The sequence below is a fragment of the Ursus maritimus genome, unplaced genomic scaffold (assembly GCF_017311325.1).
Source record: "Ursus maritimus isolate PB19 unplaced genomic scaffold, ASM1731132v1 scaffold_5, whole genome shotgun sequence".
NCBI lineage: Eukaryota > Metazoa > Chordata > Mammalia > Carnivora > Ursidae > Ursus > Ursus maritimus.
Genome location: NW_024426663.1, coordinates 85,876,420 through 85,889,337, shown reverse-complemented (window position 1 = coordinate 85,889,337; position 12,918 = coordinate 85,876,420).

Below are 12,918 nucleotides of genomic sequence, written 5' to 3'. Positions count from 1 at the left end.
AAAAGAATAATCCCTGGGCATAGGGGATTACTATGGGGGGGGGGGAGGTTACTAGTAAGAACAGCAGCAGATTTTTTCAGCTGAAACTTTGCAGGCCAGAAGATATTGCCATAATATATTCAAAGTACTGAGAGGGGAAACAAACAAACAAATAAACAAACAGCAACAACAATCTTCAGCCAAGAATACTCTATCTGGCAAGGCTTTCATTCAGAATAGAAAGAGAGATAAAGAGTTTCTCAGACAAACAAATGTTAAAAGAATTAAGCAGCAACTTTACAGTAAATGTTAATGGGGACACTTTGAGAAAGGAAAAAAAAAGTAAGCAGGAGTAAGAAGAGTAAGAAATACAAAAGCAGTAAAATTAAGTATATCTTTCATATCGATGAAATAATTCAAAAAATTCAAAAAAAAATGTTGTAAAGTATGATACCATACACCTAAAATGTGGAGAGGAGAGGTAAAAAATTGGATTTTAGAATGGGTTGAAACAGAAGTGATCATCAAATTAAAATAGACTGTTACAAGGATCAGCTGTTATGTATCAACCTAATGGTTAACACAAATCAAAAACCAGTAATAGATGTGCAAGAAGTAAAGAGAAAGCAATGAGTATACCACTAAAGAAAGCCAGCCAACTATGAGAGAAGAGAGCAAAATAGAAAAGAAAATAGGATAACTACAAAAACAACCATAAAACAAATAACAAAACTACAAAAAGAACATACCTATCAATAATTACTTTGAATGTAAATGAACTAAATGCTCAGTCAAAAGCGTATCACATCCAGCGACAAAGTGGTTAAAAAAACAAGACCCTTCTATATGCTGCCTACAAGAGACTCATTTCAGACTCAAAATACAAGCAGATAGATTGTAAAAGGATGGAAAAGCATTTATCATGAAAATTGAAGTGAAAAAAGCCAAAATTGAATACTTATATCAGAAAAAAAAAGACTTAAAACAAAATTTGTAACAAGAGACACAAAAGGACGTTACATAATTATAAAGGGAACAATCCAAGAAGAAGATAGTACAATTGTAAATATTTATGCACCAAACATGGGAGAACCCAAATACATAAAACAGCTAATAACAAACATAAAAGAACTAATTGATACTAATACAATAATAGTAGGGAACATTAATACTACACATACATCAATGGATAGATCATCCAAACAGAATGTCAACCAGGAAATATTCTTTAAATGACATTTTGTACCAGATGGATTTAACAGATATTCAGAATATTCCATTTGAAAAGAATGGAATGCAAATTCTTTTCAAGTGCACATGGAACATTCTTGAGAATAGTTCACATATTAGGTCACAAAACAAGTCTCAGCACATTCAGAAAGATTTACTTTATACCTTGCATCTATTCCAAGCACAACACTGTGAAACTAGAAAAAAAACTGCTAGAAAAAAAAATCTGGAAAGAGCACAAATACATGGAAGTTAAAAAGCATGTAACTAAACAATGAATGGGCCACCCAAGAAATCAAAGAAATCACAAAGTACATAGAGACAAGGGAAAATGAAAACACAATGGTCCAAAATATTTGGGATGCAGCAAAAGCTGTTCTAAGAAGAAATTTTATAGTAATGCAGCCCTATCTCAAGAAGAAAGAAAAATCTCAAATTAAAAAAAAAAAAACAATTTTACAGTGAAAGGAGCTAGAAAAAACACAATAACAACAACCCCCCCCCAAAAAAAAACAATAGAAGGAAATAGTAAATATTAGAGTAGAAATAAATGTAATAGAAACTAAAATAATACTAATACTAATAATACTATTACTAATAGAACACATCAATGAAACCAGGTGCTGGTTCATTGAAAAGATCCAACATTTGTTAAACCATTAGCCACAGTCATTAAAAAGAGAGAGAGAGAGAGAGAGAGAGATCAAATTAAATAAGAAGTGACAGAGGAAAAAATATATATGTATAACAAAATGACACTACAGTAATATAAAGGATTATGAGAGACTATTATGGGTTATGGACAAAATTGGACAACCTAAAAGAAATGGATAAATTTGAGAAACTTCTGAAGTCTGAAGCAGGGAGAAACAGAAGGGTTTTTTTTGTTTTTGTTTTGTTTTGTTTTGTTTTTTCATTATGTTATGTTAGTCACCATACAGTACATCATTAGTTTTTGATGTAGTGTTCCATTATTCATTATTTGTTTATAACACCCAGTGCTCCATGCAATACGTGCCCTCCTTAATACCCATCACTGGCCTAGCTAGTCCTTCCCCACCCCCCTACCCTCTGAAACCCTTACTTTGTTTTACAGAGTCTATAGTCTCTCATGTTTCATTCCCCCTTCTGTTTACCCTCATTTCCTTCTTCCCTTTCTTCTCCTACCGATCTTCATATTTCTAATGTTCCATAAATGAGTGAAACCATATGATAATTGTCTTTCTCTGCTTGACTTATTTCACTTAGCATAATCTCCTACAGACCTGTCTATGTTGCTGCAAATGTTGGATAATCGTTCCTTCTGATGGCTGAGTAATATTCCATTGTATTTATGGACCACATCTTCTTTATCCATTCATCTGTTGAAGGGCATCTTGGCTCCTTCCATGGTTTGGTTATTCTGCACAATGCTGCTGTGAACATTGGGGTGCATATGGTCCTTCTCTTCACTACATCTGTATCTTTGGGGTAAATACCCAGTAGTGTCATTGCTGGGTCACAGGGTAGCTATAATTTTAACTTTTTGAGGGACTTTCACACTGGTTTCCAAAATGGCTGTAACAACCTGCATTCCCACCAACAGTGTAAGAGGGATGCCCTTTCTCCACATCCTCTCCAACATTTGTTTTTTCTTGCCTTCTCCATTTTTGCCATTCTAACTGGTGTAAGTTGGTATCTGAATGAGGTTTTGATTTGAATTTCCTAATGGCTAATGATGTTGACCATTTTTTTCATGTGTGTTAGCCATTTGTATGTCTTCATTAGAAAAGTTTCTGTTCATATCTTCTGCCCAATTTTTTATTTGATTATTTGTTTTTTGGAGGTCGAGCTTGAGAAGTTCTTTATAGATCTTGGATACAAGTCTTTTATCTGTGGTGTCATTTGCAAATATCTTCTTCCATTCTGTGGGTTGCCTCTGTTTTGTTGACTGTTTCCTTTGTTGTGCAGAAGATTTTTATCTTGATGAAGTCCCAAATGTTCATTTTTTCTTTTTTTTCCCTTGCCTTTGGAGATGTGTCATGAAAGAAGTTGCAGTTTATGATGTCAAAGAGGTTACAGCCTATGTTCTCCTCTATGACTTTGTTGGATTCCTGTCTCACATCAAGGTCTTTCTTCCATTTGGAATTTATCTTTGTGTATGGTATGAGAGAATGGTCAAGTTTCATTCTTCTGAATACAGCTGTCCAATTTTCCCAGAGCCATTTATTGAAGAGACTGTCTTTTTTCCACTGGATGTTTCTTTCTCCTTTGTCAAAGATTAGTTGACCATAGAGCCAAGGTTCCATTTCTGGAGTTTGTATTCTGTTCCATTGGTCTATGTGTCTGTTTTTTTGTGTTTTTTTTTGTTTGTTTGTTTGTTTTGTTTTTTTGGGGTTTTTTTTGCCAGTACCATGCTGTCTTGGTGATCAGAGCTTTATAGTATACCTTGAAATCAGGCAACATGGTTCCCCCAACTTTGTTTTTCTTTTTCAACATTTCCTTGGCAATTAAGGGTCTTTTCTGGTTCCACACAAATTTCAGGATTGTTTGTTGCAGCTCTTTGAAAACTGTCACTGGTATTTTGATCGGGATGACATTGAAAGTGTAGATTGCTTTGGGTAGCATAGACATTTTAACCATGTTTATTTTTCTGATCCATGAGCATGGAATATTTCTCCATCTTTTTGTGTCTTCTTCAATGTCTTTCAATAGTGTTCTGTAGTTTCTAGAATATAGATCTTTTACCTCTCTGGTTAAGTTTATTCCAAGATATCTTATGGTTTTTGATGGTAAATGGAATCAATTCCCTAATACCCAAAAGACTCTACCCCCAAATTACTAGAACTCATACAACAATTCAGTAATGTGGCACAATACAAAATCAATGCTCAGAAATCACTTGCATTTTATACATGAACAATATGACTGAAGAATGGGAAATTAGAGAAACAGAAAATTTCAGCAGAAAAATTACAAACAATAAAGTTGAATTAGTGATCAAAAACTTTCAACAAAAAAAATCTAGGATGAGATGGCTCCACAGGTGAATTCTACCAAACATTTAAAAATGAGTAAAGACCTATTTTTCTTCAACTATTTCAAAAAATGGAAGAGGAAGAAAGGCTTCCAAATCCGTTCTCTGAAGGCAGCATTACCCTAATACCATAACCAGATAAACATACACACAAGGGAGAGAGAAAACTACAAGCCAATATCTCTGATGAACATGGATGCAAAAGTTCTCAATTAAATGCCAGAGAACAGGAGGAGCTAAGATGGTGGCATATATTAGGAGGACCCTAGGCTCATCTCTTCCCTCAAATCCAACTAGATAACTATCAAATCATTTTAAATATCCCATAAATCAAGCTCATAGAACAACTCATAGAACAAATTTCACAACTTAAGGGAGAGATGCCACATCAAAGAAGGAAGGAAGGGTGGAGGCATTGTTTGGGGGAGAAATGGATCAGGAGTGCTGTGGAGTGGAGGAATCCATGGTTGTAGAGAAAAATGAAAGAGGAATACACAGGGGAATGCAAAAGGAGACTAGTTCCCCAAAACCATTCTCTGGGAAAATGAAAGGGGCTGATTTTCATGAGTTCTTGCAACCAGTGGGATGTAGACTGGAGTTTTAAAGGTGCCTCAGACCTAACACTGGCTGCCTAACTTGCTTACACCAGGTTCCACAGGTCTGACCTTTGCTGCTACTGCCCTTCTCACTGAAGTCTGCTTCAGTCCCAGTGTGGCAAGACACAGTCCTAGAAGACCAGTGCATGTCCCTGTCTACAACATGTCCATAAACCTTGAGTTTTCAAGGTCAGTGTGCTTGGCCCAGGAGGAACTGTGCTGCTCCTAGAGAAAAGGCAGACAAAAGATCTGGAAGTAGACATTGTGAAACAGTCATCTGAAAAATGTTTGGGTCATACAAGGAGAAGCACTCTGAGAAGTGCTTCCTGGAAATTCAGTGTGCATAGAGGCACCACTCCCCTGACAAAGGACTTGGCTGGTGCCATTTCCCTCCCTGTCTCCTCAGCACAAAAGCAGAGCCACCTGCAGTAAGCAACACAACACCAACACTGGCTGCCTACTTTGTTTACACCACCCCTACCCCTGCACTCTGACAGTACTGCCCTTCTCAGTCAAGCTTGTCTCAGCCCCATTGTGGCTGACCCCTTCCCCATAAGTGCAACTGAAAACTTTGCTACAGCATGTTTCCCAAGCAGAGAATTCTACAGGGATTCAGTTCTATTGGGAGTAGTATCAAGTCTCACGTAACAAGCCAACCAGAGCACACCTAGTTAACACTCACCACACTCTGGCCAAAGACCAAACATTGCCTACTGCAGGTAAGGAGAGCCTCTGCAGATGACTGGCCTGAAGGACACAGTAACCACAAGACAATAGTAGAGAAAAACAAAACCAAACAGACAAACAAATGAAAATAAATAAATAAATAAATAAATAAATAAATATCCCACAACAACTGAACCCATGCAGGACAGAGAAGAGACATCCTCTAAAGCACCAGGGCCTGGACACTATATGGCCTTTTCTTCATAAAGCCATTACTGTCAGGAGCAGGAAACCTACCTGGCTTTCTAACCCAGAGAAGAAGGCAGACACTTGGACAAAATGCTAAGATGAAGGAATTTGTCCCAAATGAAAAAACAAGATAAGGTCATGGCCAGAGATCTAAGTGACACAGAAATAAGTACCATGCCTGGTGGAGAATTTAAAGCAACAATTATAAGGAAACTTGCTGGGCTTGGACAAATAATGGAACACTTCAGGGAGGACTTTTACCACTGTGATAAAAGAATTAAAAAACAGTCAGAAATGAAAAATGTAACTGAGCTTTAGGACAGATTTGATGTAATGAATGCAAGGATGAGAGAAGGAGAGGGATGAATAAATGATACAGAAGAAAAAATAATGGAAAATAACGAAGCCGAACAAAAGAGAAAAAGAAGAACTGTGAAAATCAAGAATAATTTAGGGAACTCAGTGACTACACCAAATGTAACAACATTCCTATTATAGGAGTCCCAGCAGAAGGAGAGAGAGAGAGAAAAGGGACCAGAAAATATTTTTGAAGAAATAATACCTGAATAATTCCCCAATCTGGGGAAGAAAACCAACATCCAGATCCAGAAGACAAAGCAGGCCAACACCAAGACATATTGTAATTAATTTTGTAAAATATAGTGATAACAACAACGACAAAAATTAAAGCAGCAAGACAAAAGAAGTCCCTAACTTACAAGGGAAGACCCATCTTGCTAGCTGCAGATCCCTCAACAGAAACTTAGCAAACCAGAAGACAGTGGCATGCTGAATGGGAAAAATATGCAGCTAAGAATACTTTAATCAGCAAGGCTTTCATTGGGAATAGGAAGAGAAATAAAGACTTTCATAGAAAAACAAAAACTAAATGAGTTTGTGATCACTAAACAAGCCCAACAAGAAATGTTAAAGGGAACTTTTGAGTGGAAAATACCCAAAGTGACAAAGATAAGAAAGAAACAGAGAAAATCTCCAGAAACAACAAGTAAAGTACTAAAAATGATGCTAAATACTTATCTATCTATAATTATCCTGACTATAAATGGACTGAAATCTCCAATCAAAAGACATAGGATGACCAATGGATGAGGAAAAAAATGACCTATCTATATGCTGCCTACAAAAGACTCATTTTAGACCTAAAGACACTACAGATTGAAAGTTAGGAGGTGAAGTATTTATCTTACCAATGGATGTCAAAGCAAAGCTGGAGTAACCATATTTATATCAGAAAAAAATAGATTTAAACAAAAAAACTGTAACAAGAGGTGAAGGTGGGAACTGTGTCATAATAAAGGGGTCTAATTCAACAAGAAAATCTAACAATTGTAAATATTCATGTCCCCAACATGGGAGCACCCAAATATATAATTAATTAATAACAAATAAATTAATAACAAACTAAAGGAAGTCATTGATATTAATATGATAATAGCAGAGGACTTTAATTCCCCACTACATCAATGAACAGATCATCTAAACAGAAAAATCAACAAAGAAACAATCTCTTCGAATGACACACTGGACCAGATGGACTTAACAGATATATTCAGAACATTACATCCCAAAGCAGCAGCATACATATTCTTTCTGAATGCACATAGGACATTCTCCAGAAAAGAACATATATTACATTACAAATCAAGCCTCAAAGAGGATAAAAATACTCAAATCATGCGTATTTTCCAAATGCAACACTATGAAACTTGAAGTAAACCACAAGGAAAATGTTGGAAAGACAACAAATACATGGAGGTTAAACAACATGCTACTAAATAGTAAATGGATTGGGGACCCTGGGTAGCTCAGTCAGTTAAGTGTCTGACTTCAGCTATGGTCATGATCTCAAGGTCCTGGGATCAAGAGTCAGCTTGTCCATCTCCCTCTGCTCCTTCCCCCACTCATGCTCTCTCTCAAATAAATAAATAAAATCTTTTAAAAATAAAAAATAAATGGGTCAACCAGGAAATCAAAATTTTAAAAAAGTACATGAAAACAAATGAAAATGAAAACAAAATGATTAAAATATTTGGGATGCAGCAAAAGCAGTCCTAAGATGAAAGTATATAGCAATATAGGCTTAACTCAAGAAGCAAGAAAAATGACATTTAAACAACCTTACTTACACCCAAAAGAGCTAGAGAAAGAACAACACACAAAGCCTAAGGCCAGAAGAAGAAGGAAAATAATAAAGATAAAAGCAGAAATAAATGATGTACAAACAAAACAAAAACAAAAACAAAAACCAACCAACCAAACAAACAAAACACTAATAGAACAGATCAGTGAAACCAGGAGCTGTTTCTCCAAAACAAAAACAAAAACAAAAAACAAAAAACAAAAAACAAAAAACAACAACAACAACAACAAAAAATCTGACAACCTCTAGCCATACTTATCCAAAAAAAAAAAAAAAAAGAGAGAGAGAGAGAGAAAGAGAGAGTGAGGACCCAAATAAAATCACAAATGAGAGAAGAGAAATAACAATCAATGCTACAGAAATATAACATAATATTACAAAAAACTATATGCCAACAAATTTGAGGACTTGGAGGAAATGGATAAATTCCCAAGAACATATAAACTACCAAAATTGAAACAGGAAGAAATAGAAAACATGAACAAACTGATAATCAGCAAGGAAATTGAATCAGTAATGAAAAACCTCCCAACAAACAAAAGTCCAGGACCAGAAGCCTTCACAAGTGAATTCTACCAAACATGTAAAGAAGAGTTAATACATTCATAAGCTATTCCAAAAAATTGAAAAGGAGGGAAAACCTCCAAATTCATTCCATGATGCTAGCATTATGCTGATACCAAAACCAGATAAAGACACTACAAATATAAATGCATTATAGGCCAATGCCTCCGAGGAACATAGACCCAAAAATTCCACACAAAATACTAGCACACACAATCCCAAAATGCAAAATTCATTCACCATGATCAAGTGCAATTTATTCTTAGGATGCAAAAGTGGTTCAATCAAAGTGATACATCACATTAACAAAAGCAAGAAAAAATGATACTTTCAATAGATAAAGAAAAAAGCATTTCACAAAGTAGAACACACATTCATGATAAAAATCTTCAACAAGTGGGTTTAGAGGGAACATACGTCAACCCAAGTAAAGCCTTATATGAAAAACCCACAGCTAATATTATCCTGAATGGGGGAAAAGTGAAAGATTTCCCTCTACAGTCACTAATAAAATAGGGATGTTCACTCTCACTACTTTTATCCAGCACAGTACTGGAAGTAAGAACTAAAGGAATCAGACAAGAAAAAAAAAAAAAACAACACCACAAATTTTTGTTTTGATTTTTAAGATTTTATTTATTTATTTTAAGAGAGAGAATCAACACAAGAGAGACCACATAAGTGTGGGGAGGGGTAGAGGGAGAGAATCTTTAAACAGGCTCCCTGCTGAGTGCAGAACCCAATGCAGGGTTGGATCCTATGACCCATGAGAGCATGAACTGAGCCAAAACCAAGAGCCGGATGCTCAACTGATTGAACCACCCAGGTGCCTTAAAAACAAACAAACAAAAAATACAAGGCATCTAAGTCAGCAAGAATGAGTACAACTTTGACTATTTGCAGATGACATGATATTATATAGAGATAACCCTAAAGACCCCACCAAAAAACTGCTAGAATTGACATATAAATTCAGTAATGTCACAGGATATAAAATTAATGTATACAAATCTGTTGCATTTCTATACACCAATAGGGAAGCAGCAAAAAGAGGAATCAAGGAACCAATCCCATTTACTATTGTAGTGATACCTAAGAATAAATCTCATTAAAGAGGTAAAAGATCTGTACTCTGAAAACTACGAAACATTGATAAAAGAAATTAACACTTTCATAAATAAATGGAAAAACATTGCATGCTCTTGGATGGGAAGAACCAAGGTTAAAATGACAATATTAACCAAAGAAACCTATGCATTTAATGCAATCCCTTTCAAAATACCACCCACATTTTTCACACAGCTAGAACAAACAATCCTAAATTTGTATGGAACCACAAACGATGATTGATAAAGAAATCTTGAAAAAGAAAAGCAAAGCTGGAGGCATCACAATTCTGGACTTCAATTAATAGTACAAAGCTGTGGCGATCAAGAGAGTATGGCAGTGGCACCAAAAAAAACAAAAAACAAAAACAAAAACAAAAAAAAAAACAAAAACAAAAAACAAAAATAAAAACAAAATGAAACCCATATAGACAATGGAACAGAATGGAAAACCCAGAAATGAACCCACAACTATATGGCAAATTAATCTTTGACAAAGCAAGAAAGAATATCCAACGGAAAAAAGACAGTCTCTTCAACAAATAGTGATGGAAAAACTGGACAACCACATGCAAAGAATGAAATTGGACCACTTTCTTACACATAAACACACTCCCAAAAACTGAATTAAAAATGGATGAGAGACCTAAATGTGAGGCAGGAAACCATTAAAATCATAGAGGAAGTGACCTCTTTGACATTGGCCATACCAGCCTCTTACTAGATATGTCCCCTGAGGTAAGGGAAACAAAAATAAACTACCAGGATTCATCAAGATAAAAACTTCTGCAAACAATCAGCAAACCTGAAAGGCAATGTGTGGAATGGGAAAAGATATTTGCAAATGATATATCTCATAAAGGGATAGTATTCAATATACATAAAGAATTTGGCTAAAATTAACAACACGGGAGAAATTGTTGTTGGCAAGAATGTGGAAAAGGGGGAATGATCTCACACTTTTGGTGAGAATGCAAACTGGTGCAGCCACTCAGGCAAACAGTATGGAGTTTCCTCAAAATTTAGGACTAGAACTATCCTATGTTCCAGTAATTGCACTACTAGGTATTACCCAAATGACACAAAAACATTAATTTGAAAGGACACACACACCAATATTTATAGGAACATTATCAACAATAGCCAAATCATGGTAACAGCTCACTGTCCATCAACTAATGAATGGATAAAGAGGTTGTGGTATATCTACAATGGGATATTATTCAGCAATAACAAAATAATGAAATCCTGCCTTTTGCAACAATATGGATGGAGCTAGACAGTATTCTGCTAAAATGAAAGTATAGAAACCATATGATTATTTCAACAGATGCAGACAAAATATTTGACAAAGTACAATGACTAATCGTGATGAAAACTCTCAACCAAGTATGTTTAGAGGTCACATACATCAACATAATTAAGACCGTATATGAAAAACCCACAGGTAGCATTGTACTAAATGATATAATGACAAAAGACTCCACTAAAAGACTACTAGAATTGATCAATGAATTTAGTAAGATCACTGAATATGAAATCAATATACAGAAATATGTTGCATTTCTGTACACTAATATTGCAGTAGTAGAAAGATAAATTAAGATAACAATCCCATTTATAATTGCACAAAAAGTATTATAATACCTAGGAATTAAACTTATCCAAGGCATTGAAAGAGTTGTATTCTGGCAACTCTAAAACAGTGATGAAAAAATAGAAGATGACAGAGACAAATGGAAGAATGTTCCATGCTCATGGATTAGAAGAACACATGTTGTTAAATGGCTATACTACCTAATGAAAACTACAGATTTAATGTATTTCTTATTAAAATATCAACAACATTTTTCATAGACCTAGAACAAATAACCCTAAAGTTTGTATAGAACCACAAAAGATCCTAAATAGCCAAAGCAATTGGGGAAAAAAGAAAAGGAACAAATCAGGAGGCATCACTATCCCAGATTTCAAGATATACTACAGAGCTATAGTAATCAAAATAGAATGGTATTGGTACAAAAATAGACACATAAATCAATAAAATAAATAGATGATTTCTCATCATACATCATGGAGGCTAGAAAGCAGTGGGATGACATTTTTAAAGTTCTTAAATAAACGCTGGGTGGAAAAGCAATTGGCAGTGGAGTAGGAGGACCCTAGTCATGACTCATCTCAGGACCAAAACTAGACATCTATCACATGATTCCAAATACCCCAGAATTCTACCTGAACACCGACAGAACACATTCCACAGCTAAAGGGAGAGAAGAGACCACATCAAAGAAGGTACAAGACATGGTTTAAGAAACAGATTGTAGGTTTTTCTGGGTAGGGAGATGTGGTCATGGAGAAGGGTGAGAGATAGAGCAACACATGGGGAAGCACAAGGAAAGTTTCCCCAGAGTGATTGCCTTTGAAAATGAGAAGGGCTGAATTTCATGAGTTCTTGCAACAAGCATGGCTTAAAGCCTGGAGTTTTAAAGGTCAGTGGGCTTAGGTGGGATAGATCCTGGAGGGCAGTGTCCTGCTCCTTTAGAGAAGGCACACAAACAACCTGAGGGCAGATGGCATGGAAACAATGATTTGAAGAACACCTGGGACACACCAGAGGAAATTTTTCACTCGTCTCAGAGCTTGTGTCTAAGAGTCAGCTTTCATGGAGATGCCCCTCTGTGAACAAAGGAGCTGCCTGGCACCATTTCCCTCCCTAGCACTCAGCTTAAACACAGAGTCACCTGCAGGAAGCAGCATATCATAAACACTGGACATCTAACTTGCTTACACCAAGCTCCATCATCTGGTGTCTGGCAGGACTGCCCTTCAAATTTGCCTCAGTTCTAGCATGCCAGCCCCCTCCCCTAGAAGACCAACACAAACCCCTGCCCACACCGCAACTACCAACCAGAGAGTTCTGCAGGGCCTCAGTCATGGTAGAAATGGCATCAGATCTCATTTCAGAAGCCAAACAGAGCACACTTAGTTAAAACTTGCCACATTCGGGCCAGAGACCAAACAATGCCCACAGAAAACAAGGACAGCCTCTGCAGGTGACTGGTCTGAAGGATGAGCAGCCAGAACACAACAGCAAAGAGCACACAGCACACACAGAGACACTCCCTGAAGCACCAGGACATGAGCACTACATGAGTTCTTCATAAAACCATTACTTTCAACACTAGGAGGCATAAATGGCTCTTCTAAACAAAGAAGAAGGCAGAGAACTAAACAAAATGCCAGAGGAATTTATCTCAAATAAAATAACAAGATAAGGAAAAGTCAGAGATTTAAGCAAAACGGATGTAAGTAGTATGGCTGATGGAAAATTTAAAGCAACAAGCATAAGCA